The 14,969-nt window shown below is 39.4% G+C and overlaps 1 protein-coding gene across 1 annotated transcript in view; it reads right to left on the bottom strand.

Annotated features, from left to right (window-relative positions):
* The window catches only part of fer1l4 (fer-1 like family member 4), a 111,982-nt gene that overhangs the window by 55,280 nt on the left and 41,733 nt on the right, over nt 1-14,969 (bottom strand).

The raw sequence follows: 14,969 nt of genomic DNA, 5'->3' as shown, positions 1-14,969 counted from the left end.
TGAGAGGTACAGCAGACTTGCACAACTCAATCGCTGGTTGAAAACTGTTTTCTGCCCCTCCCAAAAGACAGAATTCGTAGATAACAGGCCCTCTTTCTGGTCTGACTATCAAGAAGTAGCAGATAAGATATATATATATAACAGGTGAGTATAAATTAGGCTTGGTGAGAAGGCAGGGTAATTCTAGGCGAACAGAATAATTGAACCTGTACAATGCTGAAAGAAATTAATATCAAAGGATGAGGTTAACTTAGTCTAGAGTAGTGAGATATGAGACATTAACGTTGAAAGTCCCAAAAAGAATATCCTATGGGTGAAATGTGATGTCCGATCAAAAGTCTTCTATGGACGCGGTTCACAGGAAGGAAAATAGATACTGATTATTTTTAAAGGGACACACACAGTCAGACAGAAAAGGACTAAAAGTAACTAAGTAACGGTAAATTGCAAATTTATAGAAGTACACGCACATAGAATTTAAAATTAAATATAGAAAGGCATAGATAAGTGATTAAATACCATAGCTAAGTAACGGTAAGGATTGTTTAGAAATGCCTCAAAAGAAGCCCCGGAACTAACGGGAGACGAGCGTTATATGGAACAGAAAGACAAGAAACATCGATTTCGGTCTAAGATGGAGAAAGAAATACGATTTTGATGGCCGTCTAAATGTAGAAAAGCTGGAATCCCTTATAAAACAGATACATAAGGAATGTGGAAATAATGTGGAAAAGCAGAATAAACAGGGGTTATACACAGCCGGAGTTTGGCTTTCGGAAGCAAAAAAGAGAATTGGACGCGCAGGAAAAAAGGTTAAATCTGACAAGACTCTCGAGGCGCTGCCCTCCGCTCCCGCAGATGAAAAAGTTAACCAATTGGGTGGAGGTGAGGGTAACAAACTAGATCTTCCTCGATTATACCAACAATACAGAGATAATCCAGTCGACGAAATAGTGGTTATAAGAATACGGCTGCAGGAGCTACCTGTGAAATTACCACCCAAGTATGTGGATCCCGCTGAAGCCGAGGGAGGTATAATGGAGTTAGAGAAGGGAATAAAGTCGAGAAAAATGGATAAAGTGAGTCAAAAGAAAAATACAAGATGTTTTAATTGTAATGAAATTGGACATTTCGCCCGGGAGTGTAACACTCCCTGCAAACGTCGTCAACAAGGTTGTAATTTAACTGTGGGGAAAGTCAGAGGCGACAACCGGGTAAAAAAAAGGAATAGTCAGATACAAAGGGAGCGAGATTAATGAGAATCCTAACTGAGGGAAAACTTTGGGCGTTTAAATTGGGGCTATTTTCTGTTGTCTAGATGCTGGAGTAACAAATACAGATAACTGTAAAATGGGTCTATTTGCGGAGAGTCTCAGTCAGTTCCATAGCGTTGGTAGTATAGTGGTGAGTGCAGCAGTCTAACCAACGGCAATCCACGGTTCGGTTCCCAGCCGAGGCATTAACTAAAAAAAATATATATATATATATATATATATATACATACAGTGCCTTGCGAAAGTATTCGGCCCCCTTGAACTTTGCGACCTTTTGCCACATTTCAGGCTTCAAACATAAAGATATAAAACTGTATTTTTTGTGTGAAGAATCAACAACAAGTCGGACACAATCATGAAGTGGAACGACATTTATTGGATATTTCAAACTTTTTTAACAAAACAAAAACTGAAAAATTGGGCGTGCAAAATTATTCAGCCCCCTTAAGTTAATACTTTGTAGCGCCACCTTTTGCTGCGATTACAGCTGTAAGTCGCTTGGGGTGTCTCTATCAGTTTTGCACATCGAGAGACTGAAATTTTTTCCCATTCCTCCTTGCAAAACAGCTCGAGCTCAGTGAGGTTGGATGGAGAGCATTTGTGAACAGCAGTTTTCAGTTCTTTCCACAGATTCTCGATTGGATTCAGGTCTGGACTTTGACTTGGCCATTCTAACACCTGGATATGTTTATTTTTGAACCATTCCATTGTAGATTTTGCTTTATGTTTTGGATCATTGTCTTGTTGGAAGACAAATCTCCGTCCCAGTCTCAGGTCTTTTGCAGACTCCATCAGGTTTTCTTCCAGAATGGTCCTGTATTTGGCTCCATCCATCTTCCCATCAATTTTAACCATCTTCCCTGTCCCTGCTGAAGAAAAGCAGGCCCAAACCATGATGCTGCCACCACCATGTTTGACAGTGGGGATGGTGTGTTCAGGGTGATGAGCTGTGTTGCTTTTACGCCAAACATAACGTTTTGCATTGTTGCCAAAAAGTTCAATTTTGGTTTCATCTGACCAGAGCACCTTCTTCCACATGTTTGGTGTGTCTCCCAGGTGGCTTGTGGCAAACTTTAAATGACACTTTTTATGGATATATTTAAGAAATGGCTTTCTTCTTGCCACTCTTCCATAAAGGCCAGATTTGTGCAATATACGACTGATTGTTGGCCTATGGACAGAGTCTCCCACCTCAGCTGTAGATCTCTGCAGTTCATCCAGAGTGATCATGGGCATCTTGGCTGCATCTCTGATCAGTCTTCTCCTTGTATGAGCTGAAAGTTTAGAGGGACGGCCAGGTCTTGGTAGATTTGCAGTGGTCTGATACTCCTTCCATTTCAATATTATCGCTTGCACAGTGCTCCTTGGGATGTTTAAAGCTTGGGAAATCTTTTTGTATCCAAATCCGGCTTTAAACTTCTTCACAGCAGTATCTCGGACCTGCCTGGTGTGTTCCTTGTTCTTCATGATGCTCTCTGCGCTTTTAATGGACCTCTGAGACTATCACAGTGCAGGTGCATTTATACGGAGACTTGATTACACACAGGTGGATTGTATTTATCATCATTAGTCATTTAGGTCAACATTGGATCATTCAGAGATCCTCACTGAACTTCTGGAGAGAGTTTGCTGCACTGAAAGTAAAGGGGCTGAATAATTTTGCACGCGCAATTTTTCAGTTTTTGAGTTGTTAAAAAAGTTTGAAATATCCAATAAATGTTGTTCCACTTCATGATTGTGTCCCACTTGTTGTTGATTCTTCACAAAAAAATACAGTCTTATATCTTTATGTTTGAAGCCTGAAATGTGGCAAAAGGTCGCAAAGTTCAAGGGGGCCGAAAACTTTCGCAAGGCACTGTATATATTAATTTTTGGTTGTAATTAAACTAATTGTTTTGTAGAGAAAGTTATAGTCATTAGTATTGGTATAAGATATAAACTGAACGTTTAAAATGGTTTGTTTGGTTCAAATTGAAAGACTAATTCATTCAATTTAAAATAAGAACGAAGCGAATTTTGATGCAAGACGATGTCTGTTCACTAAATTATCTGTTGGGAATAGTATATTGGGAATAGAGTTGTAATTAAAATGTTAAATCAAAGACGGGACAGTAACTTAAATCAAATGAATTCTGAATAATAACGGAGAAACAATTACGATAGATTTGTGCCCATCGATATGTTCTTGTAAAATTAGCGAATTGGGAGGTGAGAGATTGATGGAGGTTGTAAACTATAATTCAGGATTCAACAGATGTGATAAATTAGGTTTGGTTTATCGAACCCGAAATACTGTTGCTGCAGACAGCCAACAATTATTTACAATTCATTGAAAATCGTTGCGAATTGAGTCGAGGTTGAGCGCTTGTTGATGACATCACTCGCGAGGCACTTTTGTCGCCACGGACTGGGGGTAACGGAGAAAATTGTTCGTGTCTTTTAGAAGGAAAATGCGTGCATTATTGTTTTGAGTCACTTTTCAGAAGGTGATAAAAAAAAGTCCATATACCTACTTGTTTGGTTCCTATGAGACTGGTTATTCTAGGAGTTGATTTAACTTAATTAAACATTTGTTCTGGTGTGTTTAAGTAGGATTCTTCATACCGGGAAGGATGGAAGTTATCTAAAATATGTGAGTTGAAGGAGCCAAGGGAAAACGCGTTTACATTTTTATTAAATATCTGGGATTAGGATTTCTTACACTGAGAAATGTACGACATTTGCGGCAGAGGGGAAAAAGTAATACAATAATGTTATCGGGTTAATTGTATCTAAGGGTAGCATGTTCATTTAAGTAAACATATACATTGAAGTTGTTTAAAACTTATGATTAATGATTTGAGTTAAAGGGGAATTATCATTAGGTGTAGGTTTATAGTTCACTTTTGAGTTTCTGAATCGAAGTAGCATTGTGAATGCTAGTTAGGCGTGTTGTGTTCTTCTGGGAAAATTGATGTTTAGGTGTCTCAATTTTAGATGTTTCCTGGACTTATAATCTTGGGGAGAATGAGGCCATAAACGACCAAATTGGAAAAGGCCTGGAAGTTTTGATTAATCATTAAGGTTTGCAAATATATACACATAAAACATTTTTTAGGACTATTTGTTTTAGTGCAAAGGTATTTTAAAGAGGCACGCTCACATATGGAACTTTATGAGTTTTTAGTTTATGAGTTTTAATTATAAAAGTGAATTTTTTTATTTTATGACCTATTGATCTTATCGTGACTATCTTTTGAGGTCTGATCAGCCTCAAGGTAGAGTCATTTGTATAATGAATATGGTCATATTGAGTTACTAGTTTTAAGGTAAATTCATTATAATGGAGTTTTGGTTGGGGGGTTAGAATTATTGTTTGAACCGCAAATGAGAAAGTGGTTCAGGATTCTGTTTTACAACATTAGCTGTGAAGTTTTTGAATGGGCTATTAATGATTTGGTATTGTAACAGAGAAAAAAATCATATTTATCATTGAGAATAAATAGGGGAAGATAAGATACATTGAGGTTTGGATAGGAGATAGATTAAGCCAATAGGGCAGGGAATAAGAAACATAGAATAAGTTACATTTCTTAGGGGTGATAAATTACTGTAGATAAGGTATTCCACACTTTGCAACACATATTAAATTCATGTTATTGTCAGATAGAATACTGAGGGTCCCTGAAGGAAAGGGCTTGTTAGTGTAGGAAGGATTTTGATATAGTTAGCATTTATTAGACTTGGTTTGATTATTAGAAGTTTTTAAATAGTATTAAATTTAACAGGAATATAAGACATCTGTGATGATTTAGGATTAAGATAGATTGATTAATTAACCTGTTGATTAATTAACCTACCCCCTACTTTTTCGAACATTCTGTTAAAAATCGCGCAACATTTCAGCGTCCTGCTACTCATGCCAGAAATATAGTATATGCATATGATTAGTATGTGTGGATAGAAAACACTCTGACGTTTCTAAAACTGGTTAAATCACGGCTGTGACTATAACATAACGTGTGTTTCATCGAAAAGCGCAAGAAAAACTGATCACCAAAATCTGGAAAATATATCAATGCGCCACTTGCATGTTTTGTCTATTGGAAAGCAAATTACATGGGGCTGAGATTGCAAGTCCTACAGCTTCCACACGATGTCGCCAGTCTTGTCAATTGCCTGGGCTTTGTTTCTTGGTCAAACGAGTGAGAGAGAGCCCATTCCTTCCGGTCTCCGACAGGATGTTTTGGATAAGAAATTTCCGAACATGATTTCAAGACGTGGAGCTATTGAATACACATCGCCCCGTGATCAATTTGATAGATTATTAACGTTTACTAATACCTAAAGTTGGATTACAAAAGTATTTCGAAGTGTTTTGTGAAAGTTTATCGTCGACTTTTTTAATTTAAAAAAATGACGTTGCGTTTTAAAACTGTGTTTTTTTCCTGGATCACACACTCTTCATAGATAGATACTTAGGGTATAGGAGTGCCAACAAAGAAGATCGTCAAAGGTAATGAATGTTTTATATTTTATTTCTGCGTTTTGTGTAGCGCCGGCTATGCTAATTATTTTGTTTACGTCCCCCTCAGGTATTTCGGGGTGTTGCATGCTATCAGATAATAGCTTCTCATGCTTTTGCCGAAAAGCATTTTAAAAATCTGACTTGTTGGCTGGATTCACAACGAGTGTAGCTTTAATTCAGTACCCTGCATGTGTGTTTTAATGAACTTTTGAGTTTTAACGAGTGCTATTAGCATTTAGCGTAGCGCATTTGCATTTCCAGATGGCTAGATGGGACGCATGCGTGTCGGGTCGACTTAAGAGGTTAAGGAAATGTAAGGACTTCAGAGAAAAGCCACTCATAGACATGTTTTTTCTAAAATCAATGATTTTAGATAAAGTCAAACAGTTAGAAGCTTAGTGGTATTTGAGCGATATGAGAGAAATGGGTTACGGTTTAAATTGGTAAATATATATATTTAAGAAAATATATAAGTAGCACAGATAATTCTTAAAGTAGATAAGAAACTTGACAGAGTATTGTTACAGGATTGACATGAATGGACGCCCAAGGGAGAATTGGACATGTGGAAAATTAAAAGGGGCTCCTACATGATGTCAGACATTAGGATAATTTACTAATCTTACCTAAGTCATTGTTTAAGAGTAGGCAAGGTTGTTACCTGGGAAGAGCCAGGTAACAAAGGGGGGATGGGTAAATTGTGTTCTAGGATAGGATGTGACCTATGGGATAATTAACTAAAAAAATAAAATAATAATTATTATTATTAGCTAATAATCAGATAGAACAAATGAGAAACTGTTTGTTAACCAAACCTGTATGTCCAAGATTTTATGCACTACAGGTGAATTACAGGTTAAGTCACTCAATCCAGTCCCTGAGGCCTGTTGGGGGGACCATACCCCGGAACTACCCGGATTCATATCACACTGCGGGAGGGTAGGACACAATAACAGAGTTCGAGAGGAGAACTGGAATTAACAGAATTCTGGGAGCCATCTCTCGAATGAAAAATACCTTACCTGTCCTTTCCTCACTGTTCTTGTTCATAGAAGTGAAAATGTGTCTGACCCTTGCTAATGATGTGTTTTCTGGAAGAGGGTGGGGCTTTATAGGTGAGCTGTCCATCCTAAGCTGTATGGTTAGAGATCTTATTCCTACAACATGAAACCGAGAAGGCCAGAGGGTAATATTGACATAATTAAACGAGAAATTAGTATTAACCAAGCATAAGAGATCACTTAATCTGGATAAACAGGAAGTGTGAGTAGGATAGGGAGGGATGTCTCAGTGGAGTTCTATGTAGACCAAGTGGTGTCTCTGATTCCTTGGCAGTTCAGGACTAAGAATAGCTATTATGGAATACAGCTATGCAAGTCTCTGTGTAGTTCATGGAAACATGTTATAGCTCACATCATGTGAGAAGGCTACATAAATCTACATACCCAGCATGGAAGGAGATGGAGTGTAGTGAAAGTAAGGGTTTCAGTTGATAACCTAGTGCATTCCAGGTAGAAAAAGTTAGAGCAGCTGATTGCTCTATAGTCAGCAGAATACAAGCAGAGTCCCTGACAAAGCAAATACTGACTGTGGAGTTGTCCAGAGCCAAGAGCCGGTGTGGAGAGTTCAGAAATGGAATTATTCACCTAAGGGAACAGCCTGTATGGTAAAGCTATTCATGGAAACAGGAAAGCCAGATAATAAGTTGTATGGATTTGCACTATTTATATCCACATGTACCTTTGAAATCTGAGCTTCCTCCTTTCACAGAGGCAACGAGAGACTGTTTATTGTTTGATTCAGTATAGTACTCCTGAGAAATATGTGAGGTAAAATCAGTACTGCAATAGGACAGATAATGTTACTTCTGATGCGACCAATAAGTGATTTGGCAGGCTGGTTGAGATCTGGGGATTTCAGTAAGATAAGGAGGCTCAGGGCTCACATCTGTTGGTTGTGTGGGAGAATGACATGATGGCCGAGTATTACTGGCTAATTGAACAGAGGTATGTGTATTGGTACATTTGAGAATGCTTTTTACACTCATTCAACACCATGACATGGTGTTGACTAAACGGGAGAAAATAAATACTCCGACTGGGTCTTTTGATGATAGGGTTTGTATTAATAACATTGTGGTTCCAAGGGTGGCAGATGAGATCAAAGCTATAAGATATTAGATCCTGGTAGGATTAGAGTCAAGTATTTTTTTGATGGTCCACTCTCAATGAGAATGTGGATTGGATCAATTATATCTATTAAAAATCCACAGCGCTTCACCAATTAGAGATGTAATGAATGACTTGACAGAATAGAATAGTCTTGGATGTTTGCTGGCTGAAGAGGGTGGGAGTGAAGGTAATTTGACTCCGGGATATACAGCTGGGATGGATCAGTGACCAAGGCCTTGTCTGGTTTACACACCCTAGTTCACGAGTTGGAAATTAACTCAGGGGTGGATACTTCTCGGACAAATTGGGTTGACAGTGTGTTTGGAAGATGGAAAAATGTTATGATTACTGTGTTATGGGCTACCTTCACCTGTGTGACTGTGTTAGTTTTGTATGGACGTGGTTGATTGCGTGTATGTATGAAAGTTATCATTTCCAGGACTCTGGAGAAATCAATGACGATTCAGATGGTGAGATATGGGCAGATTCCAAGTTCTGACCCGTGGGATGTGGAATGTGGATCTACTGAACAAGGGGATGAACCCGGATCTTTCATCATTGGGGAATTTATGTTTGATGAGACTAGTGTTGAGATGAAGGGGAATTAGATTGTACTTTGTTTCAAAGATTACACTGTTTTTTTAATGAAGATTGTAACGAAAATCCTGATAAGAAGAGTTATGATTCTGATGTAGGTTTAAAAACAGTTGGTGTTAAGGTTAGATTTGATTAATGATGGGTGAAGAGTCTGATAAACCTTTATAATAAGGTTAATTGTAGGTCTATTCGTATGATAAATCTGATAAACCTTTATAATAAGGTTTATTCATATTTTTATTTTTTAGGTTTGATAAAACTAGATGTAGATTTGAATGTATAATATTTAATCAAAGGGATGATTTGTTGGAGGATATTATAGTTGAAATGATTAATTATGTATACATTTCAATTAGAACCATTTATTTTAATACTATTATGTTGTGGTATGAAATGTATGGGTTTTTAGTTAAACTAGGACTGAAAATGTAGTCAAAACGAATGAATTGTCTGTACCTTGCGGGTTTAAGGAAGAGGGATGGCGCCGGCTATGCTAATTATTTTGTTTACGTCCCCCTCAGGTATTTCGGGGTGTTGCATGCTATCAGATAATAGCTTCTCATGCTTTCGCCGAAAAGCATTTTAAAAATCTGACTTGTTGCCTGGATTCACAACGAGTGTAGCTTTAATTCGATACCCTGCATGTGTATTTTAATGAACTTTTGAGTTTTAACTAATACTATTAGCATTTAGCGTAGCGCATTTGCATTTCCAGAGCTCTAGTTGGGACGCAAGCGTCCCGAGTAGAAGCAACAGGTTAATAGTCTTCAAATTATTATTATTTTTAAATGTATTTTAATGCAAATGGTCCAGTACCATCGTTGGGCCGCGGGTGTGAAAGATTCAGCAGACTGCTGACATTACACATCTGGCCAAAAGACTACTGTAGCTCTGCTGGAGTCACTTTAATTGATTCATTTTGTATGCATTTGAAGGAGGTAAACCGAATTATTGAATGCCAGCTAAACTTTGGGGATATTTTTGGGGATATAAAGAAAGACTTTATCGAACAAAAGGACCATTTGTGATGTAGCTGGGACCTTTTGGAGTGCCAACAGAAGAAAATCTTCAAAGGTAAGGCATTTATTTTATCGCTATTACTGACTTTCGTGCCTGGCTGATTGGAAAATGTTTTTAATGCTTTTTTGTGCTGGATGCTGTCCTCAGATAATCACAAGGTGTGCTTTAGCCGTAAAGCCTTTTTGAAATCTGACACAGTGGCTGGATAAACAAGAAGTTACACTTTTTTTCTGATGTATTTTCATGAATGTTAAATATTACTATTTCTGTCATTTGAATTTCGCGCTCTGCAATTTCACCAGATGTTGTTGAGGTGGGTCGCTAGCGCCACGTCTAGTCCAAAGAGGTTTTTAACATATGTAGTCTAAGAAACAAGGTCCATGAAGTCAATAACTTGCTTGTAACAGATGACATTCATATTCTGACTATCTCTGAAACTTACTTACAGTAGATAATACCTTTGATGATACAGTGGTAGCAATACATGGTTAAAACATCTACCAAAAAGACAGAAATGCCAACGGAGGCGGTGTTGCTGTCTATATTCAGAACCACATTCCTGTAAAGCTTAGAGACGATCTAATGTTAAATACTGTTGAAGTAATATGGCTACAGGTTCATCTGCCTCACCTAAAGCCAAGTCTTGTGGGAAGCTGCTATAGACCACCAAGTGCTAACAGTCAGTATCTGGATAATATGTGTGAAATGCTTGATAATGTATGTGATATCAACAGAGAAGTATATTTTATGGGTGCTTTAAATAGACTGGCTATCATCAAGCTGCCCACTCAGGAAAATACTTCAAGCTGTAACAAGTGCCTGCAACCTGGATCAAGTTGTCAGTCACCCTACCAGGGTATTTACAAACAGCACAGGAATGAAATCAACATGCATTGATCACATCTTTACTAATGCTGCAGATATTTGCAGATAGAAAATTGACGAGGATAATAGCAGACGATATTGCCACTCCTATTTGCCACATCTTCAATTTAAGCCAACTAGAGAGCATATGCCCGCAGGCCTGGAGAGAAGGTAAAGTCATTCCGCTACCCAAGAATAGTAAAGCCCCCTCTACTGGCTCAAATAGCCGACCAATCAGCCTGTTACCAACCCTTAGTAAAGTTCTGGAAAAAATTGTGTTTAACCTGTTGCCTCTACTTGGGACGCTTGCGTCCCAACTAGAGCTCTGGAAATGCAAATGCGCTACGCTAAATGCTAATAGTATTAGTTAAAACTCAAAAGTTCATTAAAATACACATGCAGGGTATCAAATTAAAGCTACACTCGTTGTGAATCCAGGCAACAAGTCCGATTTTTAAAATGCTTTTCGGCGACAGCATGAGAAGCTATTATCTGATAGCATGCACCAATACACTACAACAGAAAAGCACAGCAGGGGACGTAAACAAAATAATTAGCATTTCGGCGTTACACAAACCGCACAATAAAATAGAAAACAGTCATTACCTTTCACCATCTTCTTTGTTGGCACTCCTAGATGTCCCATAAACACTATTGGGTCTTTATTTCGATTAAATCGGGCCATATAAAGCCAAGATATCGTTATATGTAGACTGTGTGATAAACGAAAAAAACAGCGATTTCACAACGTAACGTCATTTTTTTTAAATTCAAAAAGTAGACGATAAACTTTCACAAAACACTTCGAAATACGTTTGTAATGCTACTCTAGGTATTAGTAAACGTTAATAAGCGATAAAAATCATCCGTAGGCGATGTAAATATCATTAGCTGTCGTCTTGGAAAAAATTTCAGGAGAGAGCTCTTCCGGAATGATCTGGGCGGAGACCGGAGGTAAGCGGTGCCCCTCTTTCGGTTCAACCAAGAATCAAAGATGATTAAATTCACAAGACTCTAGACAACATGGGGATGCTGTGGGAGTTGAATGCTCGGTCTTATCTAATTCGGCTCACTGTTAACAATTGCTGGAAGTGGCGCAAGGATATTTATTTCCATTTTCTGTGATCAGGTTTTCCTGCGCTTTCCGATGTAACGCACGTTATGTAATAGCCACAGTCGTGATTTAACCAGTTTTAAAAACGTCCGAGGGTTTCCTATCCACACATTCTAACCATATGAACGTACTATATTCCTGGCATGAGTAGCAGGGCGCTGAAATGTTGCGCGATTTTTAACAAAATGTTCAAAAAAGTAGAGGGTCGACTGAAGAGGTTAATCAGATACAATGCAATTTCACAGTAAACAAATTGACAACTGAATTTTAGCATGCTTTTAGGGAAGTACACTCAACAAGCACAGCACTTACAAAAATTGTGGTCTTGTTAGACTTCAGTGCGGCCTTTGACATTATCGATCAGAGTCTGCTGCTGGCAAAACTTGTGTTATGGCTTTACACCCCCTGCTATATTGTGGATAAAGAGTTACTTCAAATCAAATCAAATTTATTTATATAGCCCTTCGTACATCAGCTGATATCTCAAAGTGCTGTACAGAAACCCAGCCTAAAACCCCAAACAGCAAGCAATGCAGGTGTAAAAGCTTGTCTAACAGAACACTGAGGGTGTTCTTTAATGTAAGCCTATCAGATTTAATCCAGTTAGAATCAGGAATTCCCCAGGGTAGCTGTTTAGGCCCCTTGGTTTTTTAAATTTTTACTAACGACATGCCACTGACTTTGAATAAAGCCAGAGTGTCTATATGTATGCGGATGACTCCACACTATACACGTCAGCAACACTCAACAAAGAGCAGCTTTTAGTTTCTGAGTGGGTGTCAAGGAATAAATTAGCCTTAAATATTTCTATAACTAAAAGCATTGTATTTGGAACAAAACACTCACTAAACCCTAAATCTTGCAATAAATCATGTGGAAATCGAGCAAGTTGACATGACTAAACTGCTTGGAGTAACCCTAGATTGTAAACTGTCATGGTCAAAACATATTGATGCAGTAGTACCTAAGATGGGGAAAGTCTGTCTGTAATAAAGCGATGCTCTGCCTTCTTAACAACACTATCAACAAGGCAGGTCCTACAGGCCCTAGTTTTGTTGCACCTCGACTACTGTGCAGTCGTGTGGTGAGGTGCCACAAAAAAGGACTTAGGAAAATTGCAATTGGCGCGGCTGGCCCTTGGATGTACACAGAGAGCTAATATTAATAATATGCATGTCCATCTCTCCTGGCTGAAAGTGGAGGAGAGATTGACTTCATCACTACTTATTTTTGACATGTTGAATGCACCCAGATGTCTGTATAAACTACTGTCATACAGCTCGGACACCCATGCATACCCCACAAGACATGCCACAAGAGGTCTCTTCAGTCCCCAAGTCCAGAACAGACTATGGGAGGCACACAGTACTACATAGAGCCATGACTACATGGAACTCTATTCCACATTAAGTAACTGACGCAAGCAGTAAAATTAGATTTAGAAAACATTTTAAAAAACACCTTTTGGAACAGTGGGGACTGTGAAGCATCACAAACACTGGCACACACAAACACACACACACACACACACACACACACAGTACTGTAGATATGTGATGGTAGTAGTGGAGTAGGGGCCTGAGGGCACACATTGTGTTGTGAAATCCGTGTATGTATTGTAATGTTTTTAAAATTGTATAAAGTGCCCTCATTTGCTGGACCTCAGGAAGAGTAGCTGCTGCCTTTACGAGAAAAAACAATGACTGCATTTTTGTCTTTTAAAGTTTCTAGTCATGGAATCTATGCAGCCTACTAGGCCATATACAGCATTCCTCACTGAGTTCCCTGAATTCCTTTTGGACTTCGTAGTCCTTAACACCCCAGCCATCCTACAATCTAAACTTGATGCCCTCAATCTCACACAAATTATCAATGAACCTACCAGGTACCCCCCCAAAGCCTTAAACACGGGCACCCTCATAGATATCATCCTAACCAACTTCCCCTCTAAATACACCTCTGCTGTCTTCAACCAAGATCTCAGCGATCACTGCCTCATTGCCTGCATCCGTAATGGGTCAGCGGTCAAACGACCTCCACTCATCACTGTAAAACGCTCCCTGAAACACTTCAGCGAGCAGGCCTTTCTAATCGACCTGGCCGGGGTGTCCTGGAAGGATATTGATCTCATCCCGTCAGTAGAGGATGCCTGGATATTTTTTTTAAATGCCTTCCTAACAATCTTAAATAAACATGCCCCATTCAAGAAAATTAGAACCAGGAACAGATATAGCCCTTGGTTCTCCCCAGACCTGACTGCCCTTAACCAACACAAAAACATCCTATGGCGTTCTGCATTAGCATCGAACAGCCCCCGTGATATGCAGCTGTTCAGGGAAGCTAGAAACCGTTATACACAGGCAGTTAGAAAAGCCAAGGCTAGCTTTTTCAAGCAGAAATTTGCTTCCTGCAACACTAACTCTAAAAAGTTCTGGGACACTGTAAAGTCCATGGAGAATAAGAACACCTCCTCCCAGCTGCCCACTGCACTGAAGATAGGAAACACTGTCACCACTGATAAATCCACCATAATTGAGAATTTCAATAAGCATTTTTCTACGGCTGGCCATGCTTTCCACCTGGCAACTCCTACCCCGGTCAACAGCACTGCACCCCCAACAGCAACTCGCCCAAGCCTTCCCCATTTCTCCTTCTCCCAAATCCATTCAGCTGAAGTTCTGAAAGAGCTGAAAAATCTGGACCCCTACAAATCAGCCGGGCTAGACAATCTGGACCCTTTCTTTCTAAAATTATCTGCCGAAATTGTTGCCACCCCTATTACTAGCCTGTTCAACCTCTCTTTCGTGTCATCTGAGATTCCCAAAGATTGGAAAGCAGCTGCGGTCATCCCCTCTTCAAAGGGGGACACTCTTGACCCAAACTGCTACAGACCTATATCTATCCTACCATGCCATTCTAAGGTCTTCGAAAGCCAAGTCAACAAACAGATTACCGACCATTTCGAATCTCACCATACCTTCTCTGCTATGCAATCTGGTTTCAGAGCTGGTCATGGGTGCACCTCAGCCACGCTCAAGGTCCTAAACGATATCTTAACCGCCATCGATAAGAAACATTACTGTGCAGCCGTATTCATTGATCTGGCCAAGGCTTTCGCCTCTGTCAACCACCACATCCTCATCGGCAGACTCGACAGCCTTGGTTTCTCAAATGATTGCCTCGCCTGGTTCACCAACTACTTCTCTGATAGAGTTCAGTGTGTCAAATCGGAGGGTCTGCTGTCCGGACCTCTGGCAGTCTCTATGGGGGTGCCACAGGGTTCAATTCTTGGACCGACTCTCTTCTCTGTATACATCAATGAGGTCGCTCTTGCTGCTGGTGAGTCTCTGATCCACCTCTACGCAGACGAACCATTCTGTATACTTCCGGCCCTTCTTTGGACACTGTGTTAACAACCCTCC

Source organism: Oncorhynchus nerka, linkage group LG2, assembly GCF_034236695.1.
Source record: "Oncorhynchus nerka isolate Pitt River linkage group LG2, Oner_Uvic_2.0, whole genome shotgun sequence".
In the NCBI taxonomy this organism is placed as follows: Eukaryota; Metazoa; Chordata; class Actinopteri; order Salmoniformes; family Salmonidae; genus Oncorhynchus; species Oncorhynchus nerka.
This window is presented reverse-complemented; position numbering and strand designations above follow the sequence as displayed.